Source organism: Rhinichthys klamathensis, unplaced genomic scaffold (genome assembly GCF_029890125.1).
Source record: "Rhinichthys klamathensis goyatoka isolate OS25496 unplaced genomic scaffold, OSU_Roscu_1.1 h1tg000021l_1, whole genome shotgun sequence".
NCBI lineage: Eukaryota > Metazoa > Chordata > Actinopteri > Cypriniformes > Leuciscidae > Rhinichthys > Rhinichthys klamathensis.
The window spans coordinates 196306-207503 of record NW_026606572.1 but is presented as its reverse complement, the minus strand read 5'-3'; the positions used below and the strand labels follow the sequence as shown (position 1 = coordinate 207503).

Genomic DNA, 11198 nt, shown 5'->3' with positions numbered 1-11198 from the left:
GTAACTTGCACAGACATATCTAAAATATGTCATTGCCATTGTTTTGTCTCAAGATTTTTTTTTCAAAGGCAGGTTTATAAAAGCTACTTAAATGTTGAACTAAGGCTTAATCCTGGCTTAATCTAAGCCCTTTTTGTGAGACCGCGCGAAAGTGTTATAAAATAATGTTTTTGATGCTTCTTTTTCCACTAGTCTGAAAGAAGACAAAAAGCAAAAAAGCTCAAAACCTCAACCAAAAACAAAACAAAACAAAAAACAGCGCTTTTGGCTGCCTGTAATGTTTTGCCTTAAAAGCACTTAATAAACAGATTCAAACAAATGTATTCATCTAAGGTCACAATGGTCACAGCTCCTCTGATTCTTCTTTAAATACTTTGACGAAAGCCTCTGAATACAGTCTCAATGCAAGTTGTTAGTGAACAGTTTGGCCCTGCTCTTGTGAGGAGTCACACTGTGCAAATTGAAGCTTTGCCAACAGAGCTGACATTATAGTATCTGAACCCTATCTAAAAGGGCATGGCTATGAGGCTAGAATTGGGTCGGCTTCGTGTCCTTTCACCATGCGACAGAAAACAAGGGATTTTATGAAGAGAAAACATCATTTTTTGCCATGTTCCAGGACTCCTCTATTTCTCATGTTGCATAGCTCAATGTGAGCCAGACTCCAGCCTGATGTGTATGACACCCACATGTGTGCTTTCTCTCTCTCGGGTGTACAGCTACGAGGATGCTGAAGTTTCTGATGTCATGTTCACAGCACTTCTGTTAATGTGCTTGGAGCAAACGCACCATATTCGCTAAATTAGAAACTAATGAGATTCTGCACATTAGGGAATAAAATACATAAAATGGTGACAATATCGATGGATAATTGACATGATACACGCATAAATCGCTAACAAGTGTTCCCAAACACATGCAATCACGCTCAAGCCTGGCAAACATACACCTCCAGCTGCTGGAGTTTGACCCCTTTGCCAGCTTGCTGATGGGCGCATTGTTTGATCTTTTCGATTGTGCAGCTGTAAACTGAATCTGCTCTTATTTAGAGTGTTTATGTCTCATTCACACGTGTTCCCCGATATATGGCACAGATGTGACAGATAAAGGACATCAAAGACTCTGTGCAATACCAGTAATAATACTGCACTGAAAGAGACACACAATGCAATGCTCTTCCTTTTAAACTTGGTTCTCCAAACCAGGTCACTTCTGGGGGAATCTAATTAAAACGTTCATATTTTTGTATACTTTCAAAAACATTATTAAGCATGTTGTTAACCTTTGTTCTACTGAAGTGATGTTTTAATTGTTAACGGAAATTCACTAATAAAGCCATAAACTATAGGCTATAGTAGTATTCATAGTATTCTCAATGTTAGAGGCTCAGCTGGCACAGGCTATTTGAAATTTCCATCTTTGCTCATGTGAACTCAGTTTTTTTGACAGCCAATCATGGAGCTGCAGTAAAATCACGACTATGCTGACTGGCTAATGGATTTCACATGACCTCACATCCTTATAGAAATGCCCACATGGATGGCAAAACAAGGCTTCCTCCGCTGCCCACCAGTTATTTTTACCAAGTGCAGTTCTGATGTACTAAAACAGTGATATTAAATGACCAAACTCAGTATACACCTAATGGACCATGCATATAATATACAGGCATTGCACCCAGAATATAGGAAGAACCGAGGGCGAATCCGATTTTTGGGTCAAATATGGACAAACCCTAATGTTGGGTTAAAAATGCAATTAAAAAATTTACAGTTGAAAGTGAAAGTTGAAGTTGGGTTAAAATTTGAAATTACATTTTTAACCCAACATTTGGGTTTGTCCATATTTTACCCAAATTTGGGTTAAAACAACCCAGCATTGTTTAGAGTGAGGGAGGAGCCAAGGTGGAGCCTTGGCGCATGGTCTGGGTGGAAACCTCGGGACCGACTGACTGAGGTGGAGCAGGACGAGGTGGACACCCAGGCGGAGCAGAAGGCCCAGGGTGATGCCGCTGGTTTGGAAGGCCTGTGGAGGACCAGGTCAACACCGGAGGGAGCAAGGTGGAGCAAGAGGGAAGAAGGAGCACAGTGGAGCCGAAAGGGTGGAGGGCTGGAGGCACTGCCGGAGGCACAGAAGTGCACGTCGGAACCAAGGCGATGATTGATCAAGGCAGAGCTGGGGGATCGAGGGAGCCCTGTGGAGCCCAAGGAAGGACGGACCACGGTAGAGCCGAGGGTGCGCAGAGCCAAGGCGAAGCCGACGAGCTGACAGGCCTAGGTAGAGTCATGGGCCTGGAGGCCGAGGTGAAGCCAGGGGATCCATCTCACAAGGCTGAGCTGCTGGTGGAGAAGCCCAAGGCGGAGCTGGAGAGCTGGAGGGGATCAGCAGCAAGGCTAGAGGAAGTGAGTCCTTCGGATGAGACGTTAAACCGAGGCCCTGACTCTCTGTGGTCATTAAAAATCCCAGGATGTCTTTCGAAAGAGTAGGGGTGTAACCCCGGCATCCTGGCCAAATTTGCCCAGTGGCCTCTGTCCATCATGGCTCCTAATCATCCTCATATACACTAATTGGCTTTATCACTCTGTCTCCTCTCCACCAGTAAGCTGGTGTGTGGTGGGCGTTCTGGCGCAATATGGCTGCCGTCGCATCATCCAAGTGGATGCTGCACATTGGTGGTGGTTGAGGAGATTCCCCCTTCTATGTGAAGCGCTTTGAGTGCCTAGAAAAGCGCTATATAAATGTAATGAATTATTATTAATTATTATTAATTATAGAGGAGCCAGCAGAGGGGATGGGGACAGTGGAGGAAGCCAGGTCATCCAAGTAGAGGGACCTCGGACAAGGAGAGAATTCGAGGGTGGGGACAAAGGCAGGACCTGGGTCCGCAGACCACAAATCAGTAAGGTCGTGGCCTGCTCCTGGCTTGGGGATGGACTGGGCCGCAAGCACCGCCTCCTGGACGGACCTGGCATAGGCTCTGGCCTCGGGCCGGTAATGGTGGCGGGCTCTGGGTCCGGGTCAACATAACCACAAAAAGCAAAGACGATAACCAACAAACTAAGACTGCAAACTGAGGGCTATAAATACACATAACAAACAAGGGAACTAAACTAGACACAGGAGACAGCAATACATAAGTATAGAAACAAACGAGGACATAATCAGTAACCAAGGAAACTGAAACTGAAAGGAACTAAAGGAAATGGAACAGAATGTAAAAATAAAAGCAAACAGAATGGAACATAACCATGATGACACTGCTGTTTTTATTGATTTAAATACTGCAGGTGATTTATATCAATTGGTGGCTTGAAACAGATGTCCTGTGTGGAAGATCTTGATGTTTTACCCTCCAGGACTCCACGGCAGTCATGTGACTGACAACTATGAATTACACACAGTCACAGGTCCTTCATTAGAGCTGTCCTGAGCTGTGACGTCAAAGAAAGTAGACAGGCAAAATAAGTATTTTTCATGATTTTAAGAGCCCTCTGAAAAATTGGGCACTGGTAAACATCTAATATATGATATAATTGCTTGAAAAGAGAAATTTGCTCCACTTTTGAATGACTGATGTAGAAGGCTGCTTTTAGCAGGGGATAGCTGGACCTTACGTAAGCCATGTTTTACAGGTTTCTCAAGCACAATGTGAAGGGCAAACAACAACAATATGACAAAAGACACCACTTTTCAATAAATAGCACTCTAAATGTGTTGTTACTAAATGTGGCTGAGTAACTTGCTGTATTAACTCAGAATGTACACTCAGGTGTGTGTTTATTTGCTATTTAACGACACCTTTAAATGTGACATCTGAATCAAAATAAACTATGCATTTCATAATGTTCATTTGACTGCTCCAATTTCCCACAACCCGCCCTGAGAAAAAGTGAGAAAAAGACGTGCTTAATTGTTTTGAATTGTTTTGAATGTGCACTTGTGTTGTATTGTACTTCACTTTTAAAAAGCACTTTTGTAATAATGTTAAATTACGTTAAGTTTTACTTTAAATAAAATTTTAAATCATTATGGTTTAATCATCTTTTGTTGTGCTTTAAAGAAGTACACACATTTTGATGTGTTGACTAACATACTAAAGCTCATGTAAAGCTCTTGATTATAAGTTTAACTGTACTGTGTTATTCAGTATTACATTTAAAGTTACTGTATTTTAAATGTATTAAATAGCAACTGCATTACAAATGTGTAATTAGAAATGACAAATTATGTGTATTTAAATACATGACACACAAGTTTCAACAGAAATGACATTAAAGTATATTTTAGTTTACAATAAATGCTTAGCACACACTTTAACCGCATTTCAAAGGCAAACGAAGTAATTATGAAATATCAAGTTGTACTTAAGTCCTTAAGTATATTCTTTAAAAGTATATTATTTTCATAATAAGTACTCTTTTAAAATAATGCTAAAGTGTACTTCTTTTTCACAAGGGACAGCTTTTATACTCTGTCACTCTGAAAACAAAGTGTCTGTTAGCCTACCATTAGACAAGTTTATTTCTCCTTTACATAAGATAGTGCTGGAATTTATTTCATTGATTGCAGTGCAGTTTTTTTTAATGCCCACCAAACACAGATTCACTGTGGTGATGATAATGGGCTAATGTTCCACTCCTTTCTCATCCTCCAATAACTGAATGGCCCTTCCCAAAGATAAGATCATGCACGTTCCATTAAACCTTAGGGCTGCCCTGGGAGATTCTGAAATAGTTTCTAGACGACTTTGTTCAATTTATAACCCCCTGCAATGGGAATAAAATAATGAAAGGAATTAACTGTTATTGTCCTTCTGGGATTTGGCTTGTAAGGCAGAGTGTCTGTTTCTGCCTGGGTGACTTTTTATTTGCTGTAAGACATGTTAGGCAGTTTACAGAGCAAGGGGAAATGGTCTTTAAAGACATGTTTTGAAGAAGGAGATGAAGGGAGGTGCTTTGCAGCTACAAGGGACAGTTCACTTTAGTATAGTTATAGCATTAATTTCCTCCTCTGTGGAACACAAAAGGAGATATCTAGAAAAATGTCCAAGCTACTGTTTTCCATAATAATGAATGGCGACCAAAAGAGATATTTATCCAAAATGTCCAGAAAAAGAAAAGAATATATATATATAATTTCTTATTTCTTCTTGTGTTTCCGAAAATGTTTTCATGTTTTGAGTAAATGATGACAGAAGTTTCATTTATGAGTGAATTATCCCTTTCAGATTCCAGTGGGAGATGCTGAAGACTCTTTCTCCATTAGTGTGGACACTTTGCCAAAGGGCATCAAAGCACTGGTCCTGCAACATGAACATCAGCAGCAAATGTCCTCCCTTCAGCAGAAAATAAGAGCTGTCATCAAATGATGGACCTAAGCGTTTCGATTCACAGTATTGCTCAACTGTGATAAAAGCTATTCTTAGAAGTGTTTTTCCGGATTGCATGCGGTGGGAGGAGAAGGATGATCAGCGGTACCTGTCTGGGTGTCCCTGAGAACCCTCTGCTATTCGGCCCGGCTGACTCCAAACACAGCGCTGGCCCTGAGCCGGCTACACATTCCACAACTTCCAGACAGCTCCAACTTTATTTTCAGGCAAAACGGCATCAGCGCTCTCACATGACATTCCCAAAAAAGGCACTGCGGCCCCAGACTACCCTGATTCTCTATATGACTTAACCATTGAGGAATTAAAACAACATGAGTTATGTCAAAACCAGTAGAGGAGAGTGGCCAAAGTCTCCAGTGTACCAATGATACGTTGATGACGCTAATAGATACAGTGGGGTCCAAAAGTCCGGGGCCACTATTTTGCATATATACAGTATATATGTATACAAACACACACAGGTTAATACATTACTAATGTTAACAAATAAAACCTTATTGTCAAATAAAACACAAGCATGATTTCCACACTGAATCTGTTAAACATTCAATCTAAAAGTTGTTTTTTGTTGATTGAAAATCTAAAAAAAAATCGATTGTCCACTCAGTTCCCATCAGATTTATGAATCTTCACAAGTTCATGTTTGTCTATGCAAAAATGAACCTCACAAAATCCTATTATTTTAAAGTCTAACACTTTCTAAGGGCACTTTATAATTCTGTGATTAAAATCACATTTTCTGACAGTCTCTTACAGCTTAAGGGTATAAACTACACATTAAAATATTCATATTCCAATTAAACACAGTAAAATTACTGCCATAAATATAACCTGACAGCATGCATGAACAGCCAATAAATGGTCAAAGTAAATCTTTGAAACCTTAAATATTTAAAAACTTTCATTTCCCCAAATCTGCATGAACGTGCCCATTGCTTTCCCCGAAGAGTCAAGATTTTAAGCCGTCTACAGATTACACATTTGAGTTTTTAAGCAGGATATTGACTGGTTTGCATCATGTATGAGTTTATGAAAGGTCTCACGCATTGACTTTTCTCTATGCCCAAGATAAAAACTGGAAAGAGGCTCATTTTGATAAATCACTCGGAGTCTCATCCCCAGTTTGAAGAATTTAATTGCACTGGGCATTTATGACCCAATGCATCTCTTTTTAGCAGCTCATCTGCATATGCAGCATATCTCTAAGGACACACAATCCAACACTGATTGAAGGACAGTCATTTTTTTAGCCCAGAGTGTAAGCATTTTATTGTAATTGCGTCACTGTTGTATCAAGGGCCGGCAGATAATCGGACAGTCAGCTGAACATGGGGAAGTTGTTGGTAATTTGAGAATTTGATTGCTTTTTCTTGTTATCTCTCAAGTGGATGTACAGTGAGGTGCCTTGAAACAACTGGCACATATTGTTAGCTGTTAGCATCACTGCTGCAGGACATTGCAAATCATAAGTGAAAGGAATAATCGGATAAAAAGCAGGTGCTGAAACATTATAATAGCCAATTTTAAATTATTATGCTAGCCTTCCTTTGTGAAGATCTAATTTAAATGACATTTCTATATATTTTAAGGAATTTTGTCGGTTTTAAATGCATTAGTTCCAGAAGAAAAATCTATCAAAACGTGTCAAATGTGTCTTAGACTCTGTAAGTTCAGACAGTAACGCACTACTGCCCTCATCTGGATATTAGTGTAGGCTATACTGTACAAGTGCTTTAGCCCATTATCTGTTACCAGGCAATGCATAACACAGTCACGTGGCAATCAATACCTAGCATAAAAACAGAAAAGCGGGGGGTTTTAATACAAAATAAGGTCCGTTTACTTTATCTATATCCCGAGGGGGAATGAAATCGGTTGCAATTTGGCTTAATTTTGCCCAGACACTAATTAGACAAAAAGAGGCAGCATTAATCATCTGTCTGTGCTCTAAAAGCCCCCTAAGCACAGTTTTTCAGCATTAGATTAGATTGTGTTTACTAGTTCATGAATTGTTTCAGTATTACGGGGGTTGATGATTAACATTAATTAGTTGGAGGCGGAGCGTCTTATCTTATCTTATCATTCACAGCAGCGTCGATCTTTGATTTTTTTTACGGGAATGAAAGCGAGGCTGTTTACATCTTCATTGTTGTAGCCTACTGATATTATTAAATGTATTTTTGGATTGTTCCGATGACGAAACACTTTTTTTTAATAAGTGAACTTGGCGCTTTATACAGCGGATGCATTTCAGGCTACCTCACAGCCTCGCTTTCATAATCAGACCTGTCATGGCGCTGCTCTGAATAAGGTCTATCCGATTGTATGGCTTGTTGAATAGCACCACCTGCTGAAACTGAGAGCACAGGCAGGACTACTAAACACAGGGAACCTGTCTAGCATCATGTGGCTACATTTATAAAAAGCAGGTTTATGCGATTAAAACATATAGGCTACATGTCATGTGTATTACCATTGAGAATTGTGTGAGATTTACTGCTTTGAGATTTACAAAGCGACGTGGCCATTTTTGCATGGTTTTTGAAAATAGAAAGATAAAATGTCTAGTCTAAAAAATATAATGTAAAACCTACAATGGCTTTCCACTAAATGTGTCTGAAATAGATCAACAGATATTAAATAAATTATTAGTTTAGGAATTTTCTGATTATTCCTCATCCCAAAGCTTTCAAGCTTCATCAAATAGCCTATTCACAGTTGTGTTACACCTAGACACTGCTGAACATTTGTGTAATACTTAGATCTAACTTAAATAAATAAATAATTCTACTTCAACTTTAATTTACTGTTAATTAACTGATGGAAATATAGGTCATTATTTTAGTTTTTTTTAATACATCAACTTAAACTAAATGAAAAATGTTGGAAAGTAACTGAGCTAATAATTTCAGATCAAATCTATCAGCGACAATGACAAATCAAATTTCAAGTCTCAAATATATTTTAATGATTTTGGTAGGCCTATATGAGTGTAATCTCCTGTAGAGGGCGCACATGTCCAGTCGATGGGCGGAGAGAGGCGAGTGATGATGTATTTCCTGCCGCTTTTAAACCCCGGTGTCTTAAGATTTCTCCCCCTTTTCGAAGAAATCCCAGAAGAAGCAGAGGTGGTTGAAGCAGTGGATCTTGAAGTCTTATAATATCAGCGACCGAAATTACTATCCGCTACAATGACTCACCAAGACGGCATAGCAGGTAATCTGAACTTTAACAACAATCTTAAATGCACACGGATCTGGACTGAAGGTTATTAGCTACACGACGGTTGTGGTTTTCCACACTGTTCAGGCTCTGGCCTGCGAAACACGTGTTCACCATCATGCCTGGCCATGCTCGGCCATCGTGAACTACTTGATAATGTGTATTGTTTATAACAAATTATATTCGAAGTAAAAAAAAACATTTTGTCCATTTTTACTTTTTAATGTATAAGCTGAAATGTCTTATTTCAGACAAATATTAGGCTAGTATTTATTCTTGATGCAGTTCAGCTTAATCTGGAGTTTACGTTAATTAAATACTCGGTGTTAAATATCTACATGCTTAATTCTTATAAATTTGGTCTAAAAACAGATTTTATCGAATTGGACCAAAGGTGCACGTGACAAGTTTTTAGATATGTAATCAAATTAGAATCATACACATCGTTGCAAAATGTATGCATCATTTTCTATACCGATAAAATGCAATCCTTTCCACTTTTATCTATTTTATTAACTTAGTAACGTAAACATTTTTTTTTGTTTAGTCTTGTCACCTGAAAAAGCTACCTTTTATAGAACAGATTTGTTGAAGTTATGTTAGCATGAATTGCATGCAGTATGTATAGCATGAATTGCATGCAGTATGTAATGTATTTAATTTTATTAATAATGACAAAAAAAAAATCACTTCCCTGACCCTTAAGAATTTCGTTGTTAGTGCTTATTCATTTGAGAGTAGATTATGGGGAATTAATGATTGAATGGCTGGAGTTATGAAATGACTAATTGACTTTCCTCTCCTTTTCTCACTAGATGTGTTGCAGGACATGGACCGATATGGACCGCTCTCTTACACTGGGGTCCGAGCATCAGTCGAGAACAGAGGGAAGGTGCCCATTAAATGAGAATGCGTTTAACATGGAGGCCGTCAGGTACTGCATTAGCATACAAGTGCTCACTAAGTCAAGAGCCCTTCTGCCTCATGAATATGCATTAAAACTGATATTATACCAGTGTGGCATATATGATGGTCAATGAGCTTAATATTGTTGTTTGTTTGTTTTCCTCTTAGGTTTGCAACATTAAAGCCAAGATGAAGTCAAACTGAATGGCACACAAAGAAAATAATGAATAATGCAAAGGACTGTAAGGTAAGACACTTCAAGCTAACTTGGATGCACCTTTATTGCAAATAGTTCAGCAACATGGACTAAAATGAATGGGATTAACGCGGTAAAGATGTGCAATGATGACTACAAAATTGCTGAGGTCACGACCAGTGAAACTACATAATAGCATGTATTAGCTGAGCACATGTTTTCTCTGCAGGTTTGTATGCCTGAAGGTCTGAGGACTTTATTTTTGACGACTCCTCCTCCTCTGTCAGTTTTTCCACAGGCAGAACTATAAATCCAGATGGCATGGTGGATCCACCCAAGCTGAAGAAAAATAACAGTGGAGGACCGAAAGGCTGAGAAAAACAAATGTATGAAGGTGGTGATGGAATAAGAATTTCACACCTACAGTACCTACCACACTTGGCTCTCACACATCAGATAGGGAGAAAGCACAGATGAACGCATGTAAATGTAGTATACAAGACATTAGGTAATGTTATTGTCTAAAGCTTTCCACTAGATTTCTTCCTGTTTCATGATAAACATCCAGCAAGGAATCCAAACAAAGCATGCTGCAGTTGTTTAATGCTCATTGTAATGACAATATAATTGACTTTGCCTTCATCTTAAAAATTGTAGCTCATTATTGCATGTTTGAAAGAAAACTAATTATATCAGTTTGTACACTACTGTTAAAGGCACAACTAAAACATCCAAAAACCACTAGAACAGCGTTACATATTGTTGACTTGTGTTCTTGAAATTTGTCTTAATGTTTCCAAAAATGTTTAAATCCAGAGAAATCAGCCATTTTAACCAGTGTAACATCTCCTGTCAATGATGTCATATCCGCCTTCCCATCGATTTCCGGTTTTACTTCTGTAGAAACCATGGAAACACCTAAGACACTTTAATGTGTTTTATTAGGTGAACAGTTTGGATACCTTTATCCAATCTAAATGAAATGTTTATTTTCATGACATATCCAAATCCCAAATAAAGTATATGTAGTAAACCTATTTTGTTGCCTTCATGCTAATTTAAATGGAAAAAGGTTTGAGTTAAAACTGTTGAGAATAATGGTGATTGCAGATGGTCTAAAAGATGTTACGATAATGAATTTTGGGGCAATGTGCTTAAGTATAAAGATTAGGGTAACAGTCTGAAGGTCTTTAATTCCTAAATGTTTCAACTTGCAATGCAAAACCCACTTTTTCTGTCAGTTGTGGTGAAGTGGGGCCTGATGTCTAAACCTTTTGTACGCACAAAATAAGGCATTGTCTACGCAATTTTCCACACACCTATCGAGATTAATAAAAAATGCGCACACTCTAGACCTTGTGTATGCACTTTTACTGGAATGAGTGAAGAAATTAAGTAAACGATGATTTTCAACCGTTCTCATTTTGATATACACATTTAGAAATATTTCACTCAATACAGTTAAGCACTCAGATTACATTAAAA

At 38.6% G+C, this 11198-nt stretch overlaps 1 long non-coding RNA gene across 1 annotated transcript; it reads left to right on the top strand.

Annotated features, from left to right (window-relative positions):
• The first annotated feature begins 8478 nt into the window (after positions 1-8478).
• LOC130076861 (uncharacterized) lies at positions 8479-10748 on the top strand. The gene is made up of 4 exons (XR_008805694.1): positions 8479-8605; positions 9427-9545; positions 9686-9764; positions 10001-10748. It is a non-coding gene; the product is annotated as an uncharacterized LOC130076861 (long non-coding RNA).
• Positions 10749-11198: the final 450 nt, after the last annotated feature.